The sequence below is a fragment of the Simochromis diagramma genome, unplaced genomic scaffold, assembly GCF_900408965.1.
Source record: "Simochromis diagramma unplaced genomic scaffold, fSimDia1.1 OVJJ01000339.1, whole genome shotgun sequence".
Lineage (NCBI taxonomy): Eukaryota > Metazoa > Chordata > Actinopteri > Cichliformes > Cichlidae > Simochromis > Simochromis diagramma.
In genome coordinates this window covers 112,263-122,183 of record NW_024386762.1, presented here as the reverse complement: position 1 = coordinate 122,183, position 9,921 = coordinate 112,263, and the positions used below count along the sequence as shown (strand labels likewise).

Sequence of the window (9,921 nt, the reverse complement as noted above, 5' to 3'; positions counted from 1 at the left end):
AGCCAGCCCTCATTTGCTTCCAGGGATCCGGACTTCCCTGTAATCTTTAAAGTGGTATTAAGGAATAGCTCTCCAGGCTTTTTAAAGTGTTTCTGATTTTTAATCCAGGGCTTGTATTTGACCACTTTTTGTCTGTTAAGACCCTTCACACTAATCTCTGAAACATTCAAACATAAACAGACACCTAAGTCACGGAAAGGACCACAAAACTTAACAAAGAACCAATTTTAAATTGTATCTGTACACATTTACTTGCAGCCTACTGCAAAAAAACAAAACCCCACATCATTTGTTCTCACTTCTTTAGTTGAAGAATGCAGTTAATAACACCGTTAACACAGACTGACCTGGCAAAACACGAAAAAATAAGGGGGTGGTTCAAGACTTTTGCTCGGTACTGTATGACAAATGCAAATGTGCACTTCACAATGTATCGCTGCACTTCGGCAGTACTGTGCAGATTAAATGTTTTTTCCTTCCCGATGCATGTGAAAGGTTAAGACTTACATCTCCAAATGTACTGGAACTGATTTGAACCAGAGGACTCAGCCACACTGTTACTATGTACTGCATAAACACGTTTACCGATGAAGGTAAAGCAGACGCTGTCCTGACTGTGTGGCTAAATTTTGTGCTGAGAGCATCAAATCAATTGAATATGATTAACTTGCTATGAGAGGTTTTTACTCCAAGTGTGACTTTTTCTGGGTTCATACACCTTTCAGGGTCAAATTCAAGCACTTTGTGAGCACGTTTAATGTCCATTTTCAACATTTTCCAGCACATTACCATAAAAAGGATGCATATTTCACTTCGCATCACCTGAGTAAGAGCACGTGAAAGGCCAAATTAATAAGTCTTCTCATCAGATATTGATGCTTCTTTCTTATGTGACACAAAAAACAGGAGGAGACAGATCTTTGCTTGTGTTGTTTTTTAAGTTCATTCATTCAAAACTAACTGTAAGACGCTTAACTACATTGCAGTCTGTGTTATTGTTGTAGACCTAATTATCACCTTTAAAGTGTTTGTGCTAATAACATCATGTAGAGTAAGACAGGCATAGAGAACAGCACTGACTGGGAGAGGCTTTGAACAGATGACATACTCAGATCAATTCAACACTTTAGACTTTAAAAATGCACAAGCGTCTTTCAAAAACCCATTTATTTAATCTATCATCACTGATATTATTATGTACAGTTACAATGTACTGTTCATCTCCCTTAAATAAACAGGCAGCCTTAAAGTGTGAAATAGTCACTTGTCTACTGTCTCAGTGGCTGATAGTGCCCCACAGGCCTCAATGTCAGCTTGAAGCCATTATGTTTCAATTGTTTAATGATAAACAGATTTTGAATGAAAGCGAGGAAACTTCGCTAGCACAAAAAAGTGCCTATTCTTTCTTCCCATATGGTTCAGTCATATTACCGTCATTTCCCCCTAAGCTGTTCCCAAAGACACCAGGTTAATACTTGAAAAGGCTGCAGCGATACACAAAAATATCATCAATATTCTGTTTACTTGGTGACAACGTCGCTTTTAGCCTTCAATCAGAAAGCCTGACGTTGGCTAGTTAAGCATCGGGCTAACGTTTAACGCTTTCACTTGAGGGAAGTAACTCGTATTACTGCTACTGCTGTGTAATCTTGGTTCAATTCACAGCATATTCTACAAGTTACCCTGCAATAACTAACTGTTAGAATAGCGCCACCGTATTGTATCGCACTGAGTGCACTTCAATCCTTTATCCCGCGAGTTTGCTAGCTAGCAAAATAATAATACCAATTTTAAACAAATAACATGTGTAACGTACACACTCGAGAAAATTATTTACTAGTACTTACGCAACTCCCCCGTTGTGAAAACGTACAAATCCTTCTTGTATTTTTCGTTTTCCAGCAAACACTCATTAAAACGGCCTCCAGGCACATTAGCGCACTCACCCCCGACTGATCAGGGAGGGGGTGGGGGGTCACACATTGAAACAGACTAACGTGCAGAGGTACAGCCCAGGCAGAGAAATGTTGCTTTTAGACTTTGCGACTCGTTTTATTTCTCTATCTGATAAGAAAACTATTCAATCAGATAGTTATTTGTGGTGAATGAAATACGGTTACAGTTTCAAGAAGTTTTAAGCACCAAATCCGAAATCCAAGCACTGCAATATTAAAATCCAATTCAATTTCTTGTTTGCTCCGAAATCTACGACATGACTATATACAGAAAAGCTTGACGTGGTATGCAAAAAAACCCCGAAGACAGTACAAATACAAATACATGAACAAAAAATGTTTTAACTGTCAGTTATGTCATTTTAAAATTTTCCAAAACTAACATTTTCTTTGATTGACTGATATTAAATTGATTAGGGTCAAGTTTAGTGTGAACAATATTACACAAACAAGCACGTGTGTGCGCATGCGCACATATTAGAATCCCTTCGATCGCTTCTCATATGTGCGCATGCGCACATATTAGAATCGCTTCGATCGCTTGTGACGTCATAACTTTGCTTTGATCCCAAAACCCATAAATAGGAGCGCTCACCTGTTACTTTATGCTTAACGGACGTTGACCTGCAGCAACTAAAACCCTTTTGAGAAGATTTGAGAGCAATTTACGAGAGAAACCAAAACAAGTTCAGTTTTGTTTCTCACCAATTCACAGCGCAAACAGACACATGTCAGCCAACCCAGCCTTCGGCTCAGATGAGCTTGGAATATCTAAAGGGACCATTTTGGGAGATCACCACATGGTGGAGGCTTTCCTTGGAGAAGGAAGCTTTGGTGTTGTGACGAAATGTCGCGATACAAAAAACAACAAAACTGTTGCTGTTAAAGTCAACAAGAGCGACCCTGAAATTCTGCTCCAGGCAAAACTGGAAATTTTCATCCTGGAGCAGCTACGACGCTTGGATCCAGACAGGTGCAACATTGTGGAATGGAACGGCTATTTCCTCGATGGACAGCGCATTTGCTTGAATTTCGAACTCCTCGACCAAAGCCTGTCAGACTACATAGGGGACCGGAATAACCGAGGTCTCCCAATGAGAGAAATCAGGCCAATTTTGCATCAGCTCGCAAATGCTCTATTCCACCTGGGTTCTGTGGGAATAGTGCATGCTGACCTCAAACCTGTCAACATCATGGTTGTGAACCGCAGTGAGTCTCAAGTCAGAGTCAAACTCATAGACTTTGGCATCGCATGTAACACCTCTGCAGTGATTCCTGGTGACTGTGTGGGGACAATTGGTTATTGTGCACCTGAGATTATGCTTGGCACTCCATATGATGAAGCAATTGACATGTGGTCTCTGGGGCTGGTAGCTGTGGAGCTTGCTACAGGGGTGCCTCTCTATCCTGGGGAAGACGATTATGACGTTTTGAAATTCATAATTGAAACCCAGGGTCAGCTACCAGATCATCTCCTAGAGTCTGGCTTGTACACTGACAGCTATTTCATCGAGGATAACCACAACGAACAGCGCTGGACATTTAAGACCCCAGAACAATTTCAATATGAGACAGATTATCGATCCAAGGAAACTCGATCGATAAAACTTAAGTGTCTCGATGACCTCGAACAACTGCTGAAAGTTAGGCGAGGATCGGAAAATGGCCAAACATTATTTGTAAGGCTAATCAAAGAAATGTTGGCCTTGGATGCAAATCAGCGCATAACACCCTCGGAGGTTCTGAAGCATCCCTTTTTCCACCCTGGCCTCTCAAGGAGAACCCCCTGCACTGACATGAATAGTACAGGGGGAGAACTCCTTGTGCTCTCTCAGCAGCCTTCAAGCTGGAAAAGTCATGGATCGCAAAAATTCAGCTGCAGTTTCCAAAACTCAGTTGAATTTCCTCAAAAAAGAGACATCAACACCTCAGCCAACCCATCTGCCTCTGAAGATGATCTTCAAATAACGGAAGGGACCATTTTAGGAGATCACCACGTGGTAGAGGCCTTCCTTGGAGAAGGAGGCTTTGGTTTGGTAACCAGATGTCGCGATATAAAAAACAACAAAACTGTTGCTATTAAAGTCAACAAGAGCGACCCTGAAATTCTGCTCCAGGCAAAACTGGAAATTTTCATCCTGGAGCAGCTACGACGCTTGGATCCAGACAGGTGCAACATTGTCGAATGGAACGGCTATTTCCTCGATGGACAGCGCATTTGCTTGAATTTCGAACTCCTCGACCAAAGCCTGTGGGACTACATTGGGGACCGGAATAACCGAGGTCTCCCAATGAGAGAACTCAGGCCAATTTTGCATCAGCTCGCAAATGCTCTGTTCCACCTGGGTTCTGTGGGAATAGTGCATGCTGACCTCAAACCTGGAAACATCATGGTTGTGAACCACAGTGAGTCTCAAGTCAAAGTCAAACTCATAGACTTTGGCCTCGCATGTCCTGCTTCTGCAGTGATTCCTGGTGACCGTGTGGGGACAACTGGTTATTGTGCACCTGAGGTTATGCTTGGCATTCCATACGACGAAGCAATCGACATGTGGTCTCTGGGGCTGGTAGCTGTGGAGCTTGCTACAGGGGTGCCTCTCTATCCTGGGGAAGACGATTATGATGTTTTAAAATTCATAATTGAAACCCAGGGTCAGCTACCAGATCATCTCCTAGAGTCTGGCTTGTACACTGACTGCTACTTCATCGAGGATAACTACAACAAACAGCGCTGGACATTTAAGACCCAAGAACAATTTCAATACGAGACACATTATCGATCCAAGGAAACTCGATATATAAAACTTAAGCGTCTCGATGACCTCGAACAACTGCTGAAGGTTAGGCGGGGACCGGAAACTGGCCAATCATTATTTGTAAGGCTAATCAAAGAAATGTTGGCCTTGGATGCAAATCAGCGCATAACACCCTCGGAGGTTCTGAAGCATCCCTTTTTCGACCCTGGCCTCTCAAGGAGAACCCCCTGCACTGATATGAATAGTACACGGGGACAAAACCATGTGCTCTCTCAGCAGCAATCATCGTTTGGGTGGCCAGAATTCTAGGGGAGCAGGAAATTCTTGTGGAAAAAAAGCCCAAAACAATAACATCAACAAAAACAACCAATGAATATGGTCTTAAACTTGGGCACAATTTGGCTTGAAATCCATCAACTAATCTCTCAATATTCAAAGCGGAGCAGCAGACAACTTACCATCACATCAGTCCTTCAATCAGACCTACAACAAACGTCTTCAGTCTCTCACCCCAACCGGTCGCAGCAGATGGCCGCCCCGACCTGAGCCTGGTTCTGCTGGAGGTTTCTTCCTGTAAAAAGGGAGTTTTTCCTTCCCACTGTCGCCAAAGTGCTTGCTCATAGGGGGTCATATGATTGTTGGGTTCTCTGTATGTATTATTGTAGGGTCTACCTTACAATAATACATACAGCCTTGAAGTGACTGGTGATGTGATTTGCTGCTGAATGAATTTGGAACAAATTGGAAATCTGGATATTAATTAAATAAACCTGCTTTGAGCATCAATTAATTGTTGTTTGAAATTCTTTATAAATATATAAATATAGTGCTACTCTTCTACTGTTTAAATTGCAACTGTTTAAAACTGACTAATTTATTCATACACTTGAGCATAAACACATGCACAGTAAATGGCCTGTATTTGTACAGCGCATTACTTAGTCCCCAAGGACCCCAAAGAGCTTTACACTACATTCAGTCATTCACACATTCACACACTGGTGATGGCAGCTACATTGTAGCCACAGCTGCCCTGGGGCGCACTGACAGAACATTGCAGAACCTTCAGCACCTCGTATGAAAAGTATTTGACTGTGTGTATGCTTTTAGCACTGTGTGGATTTGAGAAAATCTAAAATAAATTGAAATTTGTTTTTAGAAGTTGTTTTATAAATTTCAGTGCTATATTATGCATACAATAGGACATCTATTTAGATTTACATCTTCCACAGAAAAAACTGCACATTACTGAAACTTAGTATACTGGACTTTGTTGTTGTCCCACACAGGTTCAATTTCGAGTGGTAGATGGCTCAGTGCTCAGTCAACCAAGATTTTATGATAGTGGGCACAATGAGATAGATAAGCTGCTTGTAAACAGTACTTTTATGCTCTCTTTTTCCATTTGGATAAGAAAGAAAGAACCAGGAAACAAAGGCAAACAAATAATCTGTGCCTTTATCCCAGATTCACATTATAGGAACAGCTGCTCAATGACCACTGTAGTCTTTGCTTACTGCACTTTTAGCTACATCTATGCAAAGTGATCCACTACACCTACTTTTACAGTTAAATCATTTTATGAGCACTCATGCCATTTTAATCTGAGTTTCTACTCAAATACAATCAGTAAAGAAAAACACAGTCTGTGACGTTTGTTTTGAAGGAAAAGGTATTCCCTGCAAATGTTTATCTGTGTGAGACTATTCAGAAAACAGTCATTTTGTTTTATAGGTGAGACACTTGGCCTCTTTTTTCCTTGTTCTACGTTTGTCTTTTGTCCGATTACTCTGGAACACAAGATGGAAAACTGATATTCTCATGTTAAAAATATAGAAAAAGGATTTTATCACCCATAAATGTTAACTTCTCATGCCTCTAAGCACAAGCAGGAGCAGAAGTGCCCTCTGCAGTTTGTGTGTGGAAGTGCAAAAGCTTACAGCACCTGGCATTCCCAGGCGGTCTCCTATCCAAGTACTGACCAGGCCCGACCCTGCTTAGCTTCCGAGATCAGACGAGATCGGGCGTGTTCAGGGTGGTATGGTCGTAAGCGAAAGCTTTGCTATATAAAGGGCATTTTATAAGTGGTAAGTGTCTCACAGTTTGGTATATATTGTTGTGCCAAGGTTTATATGTTACAGCGAAAGCATGCAGCTATTCGTTGTTAACTGCAGCTTCAACACTGAGCTGCAGAAATACTTTTCCCACAGTAACATCTCCATAAGAACATATGTAAGATTATTATAGAACCGTGTGTTTTGTAATTCAAACATTTTTGTCGTTTGGAGACTTTAACTTCTATACAGAAGAGAAAACGTGTGCATGTGTCATCACAGCATGTTTAAAAAGGCTGTTTCTGTGCTCTTCTCTCGCTTATGGCCATACCACCCTGAACTCGCCCGATCTCGTCTGATCAAACCAAACACCAACATCATCAAATATACAGTTGAAACCAGATATTTACAAACTCTTCAGATAAAAACAAAAACACTTTTTTAATTGTAACATCAAATCAGACTAATGTTTATTTTTTATGTTGATAAATAATATCTTATCTTAACTTATCTTATCTTATCTTATCTTATCTTATCTTATCTTATCTTATCTTATCTTATCTTATCTTATCTTATCTTATAAAAAACATATTTGTTAACTTTAAGAGTAAAGAGAGAAACTGTCTGTATTTCTTAATTGTAAATGGCACCAAATTGTATTCAAATTGATTATGGAGCTCCACAATTCTTTTCCAGGTGTTTTGGTTGATATCTCTTGATTTTCCCATGTCAGAGAAACAGGCTCTGTGTTTTGCCTTATATGCATCCACAGCTGTGCCACCAACCTATCAGAAGCTTCTTCAGCTCAGAATGGAATCGTCTGGAGTTTTCTTATTAATTAACAATAAACTTAGTGTATATGTGCTCCTAAATTTGGTGAAAGTGATAAAAAAGAGACAGCTCTCTCTCTTTATTCTGACATTTAACTAATTCAAAAGATATTTCAATATTTATTTATGCAAAACAAAACAAGTTTACTCTAAATTGATGTTGTACAGTAAAAAAAAATGTTCTTGTGTTTTCCATAAAGTGTATGTAAATATCTGGTTTCAACTGTGAATATACTGCTGTGTATTGAAATTCCTTTTGTTTTGCATAAAAATATACTGAACAACATACAAAGCATAATATATAAAATAACATCTACCAGAGTTTTTCTTTGAAAGAAGCTCCTTATGTCCATTCTTGTATATCAGTGCATAACTGAAACCGATTTATTTAGCCGTGGAGGGAAACAACTGAAAATATGAAATAAACACACATGTAAGCTAAGACTCTCTAAAGAAACAGCATTGTTGTTGTTCGGCTTTTCATTTCACCTTTTGTTGATTCACTTGAAGAGCAAGCAACATAATATGGGTCAAGTGATCCGTTTGATATCAATCTTTTGTGATACACCGTCATATTTGTACAGTACGAATGATTTGCTTTGGAACCTGGTCAAACTTCAGTTCTCTGTCTGCCTCCCTGCGTTTCTCCAACAGCGCACTCGTAGGCAGCAGCTGCCCCGCCCCCTCGCTCAGTGCCTGAGCTCGGATCATACCAATATTAAGGGGGATTTACTCACAGTCGTAAATTCCCACAGTGTGCACTATGTGCTTCGAATATTGTGAGTGTTTTTTGTTTTATACAGTTGTCAGCCAGGCATCTAACTATGAAAAAATTACAGTCCAAAAGACCCCGGGCTTCTGAAAAAACAACCCGGGCTTAAGCCCAGTAAGAGTAATGATGTTGGACTATATGTCTGTTACGCAACTCAGCTCAGTCGGGCCAGGATAGCCGAGTGGTGAAGGTGTTGGACTTAAAATCCAATGGACATTTGTCCATGTGGGTTCAAACCCCACTCCTGGTAGAGAAATCAACCTACTAAACTGACATCTTACAAGGTGTCAAAGGTCGGGGTGACGAGATGGGTTTTCACTGTCAGCGATAATGCACACAACATAGCCTCATGCATATTCACCTGATAAAGGTATTGCACATAATCAAGTAGTATTGCCTTATTGTCCACATCTGTACTTATCAACCTGCAAAACGTACCACGGCCATGTATTAATTCTCTCCAACAACTGTGTCTCAATATCCTCTGCTATTTCCTCGATGCAACGAGTGACGGTGCTAGCCAACAGAGGCACCTGTGCTATCGTTTCAGCCGCCATCTCTCTGAAAAGTTCACAGCAAATGTCTTTAGTGGCAGGGAGGATCGATTCTTCACCAATAGTGAATGACTTTTTAGCCTTAGCAATACGGTTAGCCACCAAGTATGATGCTCTCAGTGCACTTGTATTTGTTGTTGTGGAGGCCCTCAGTAATGGCTTCTGTCCCTGTTGTTCCCGCTTTTTTCTTTTAGACTAGTCCAAAGGCTTGTTTTTTAATGTCGGGTGCTTGGTCTCCAAGTGACGAAGCAGTTTTGAAGGCTTCATTGCCTCATTGGAGAGCTGGTCTCCGCATATATTATGCAGAGCGAGCTTGGTGCATGGGAATCACTTGTTGCAATATATCCACTTGTTGTCTGTTAAATGCAGCTTTCTTTTTCTTAGTAGTTGTCATAGACTCTTCTTCTGTCTCCTCACTGGGCCTTTTTTCCTTTGCAAAGAAACCCTCCAAAGACATCTGTTTTTTACTAATTTTGCTAGTTTGTGGGTTTAATATTAACTAATGTATCTTGACATGCGTCAAGAGTCAGTCATAGACTGAAGTAACTGAGAGAATTCAGTCTTTTTCCAAGTAAAACACTGTTCAGAGTCGGATAATAAATAAAACGGAAATAATGTAAGTTATTTATTTTTTCTGTGCGGTACGAGCTTCAACTCTCTTGACCCGGTACCAAACGACTCAAGGCCTGGTACCAGTCCGTGGCCCGGGGGTTGGGGACCACTGCTATAGACTACAGTGTACGCTCTACACCTACTTACTGGTTTTTGTTGCACCAGTCTGCATCTCCCAATTACTTTGTGTGTTTCGCTTACAGCTCCGCACCACCCAGGCGGCAAAAAATGTGCATGTTCTTTGTGATCTCGTAACCAATGCCCTCTGCCGTCAAAGTCGAGAATTAGTTAATGGGCATCATGTGACTAGTGGAAGCCAGATCCTTTTATTTAGCAAAATTGGGGTTAATAGTTAAATGTTATTGTTGAGGGGCACAGACAGCACATG

At 40.7% G+C, this 9,921-nt stretch overlaps 2 non-coding genes across 2 annotated transcripts; one reads left to right on the top strand and one right to left on the bottom strand.

Moving 5' to 3' along the window:
• Positions 1-6,644: 6,644 nt before the first annotated feature.
• On the bottom strand, positions 6,645-6,763 carry LOC120732240. The gene has a single exon (XR_005695561.1). It is a non-coding gene; the product is annotated as a 5S ribosomal RNA (ribosomal RNA).
• Positions 6,764-8,534: 1,771 nt separating this feature from the next.
• On the top strand, positions 8,535-8,617 carry trnal-uaa. The gene has a single exon. It is a non-coding gene; the product is annotated as a tRNA-Leu (tRNA).
• The last annotated feature ends 1,304 nt before the right edge of the window (positions 8,618-9,921 follow it).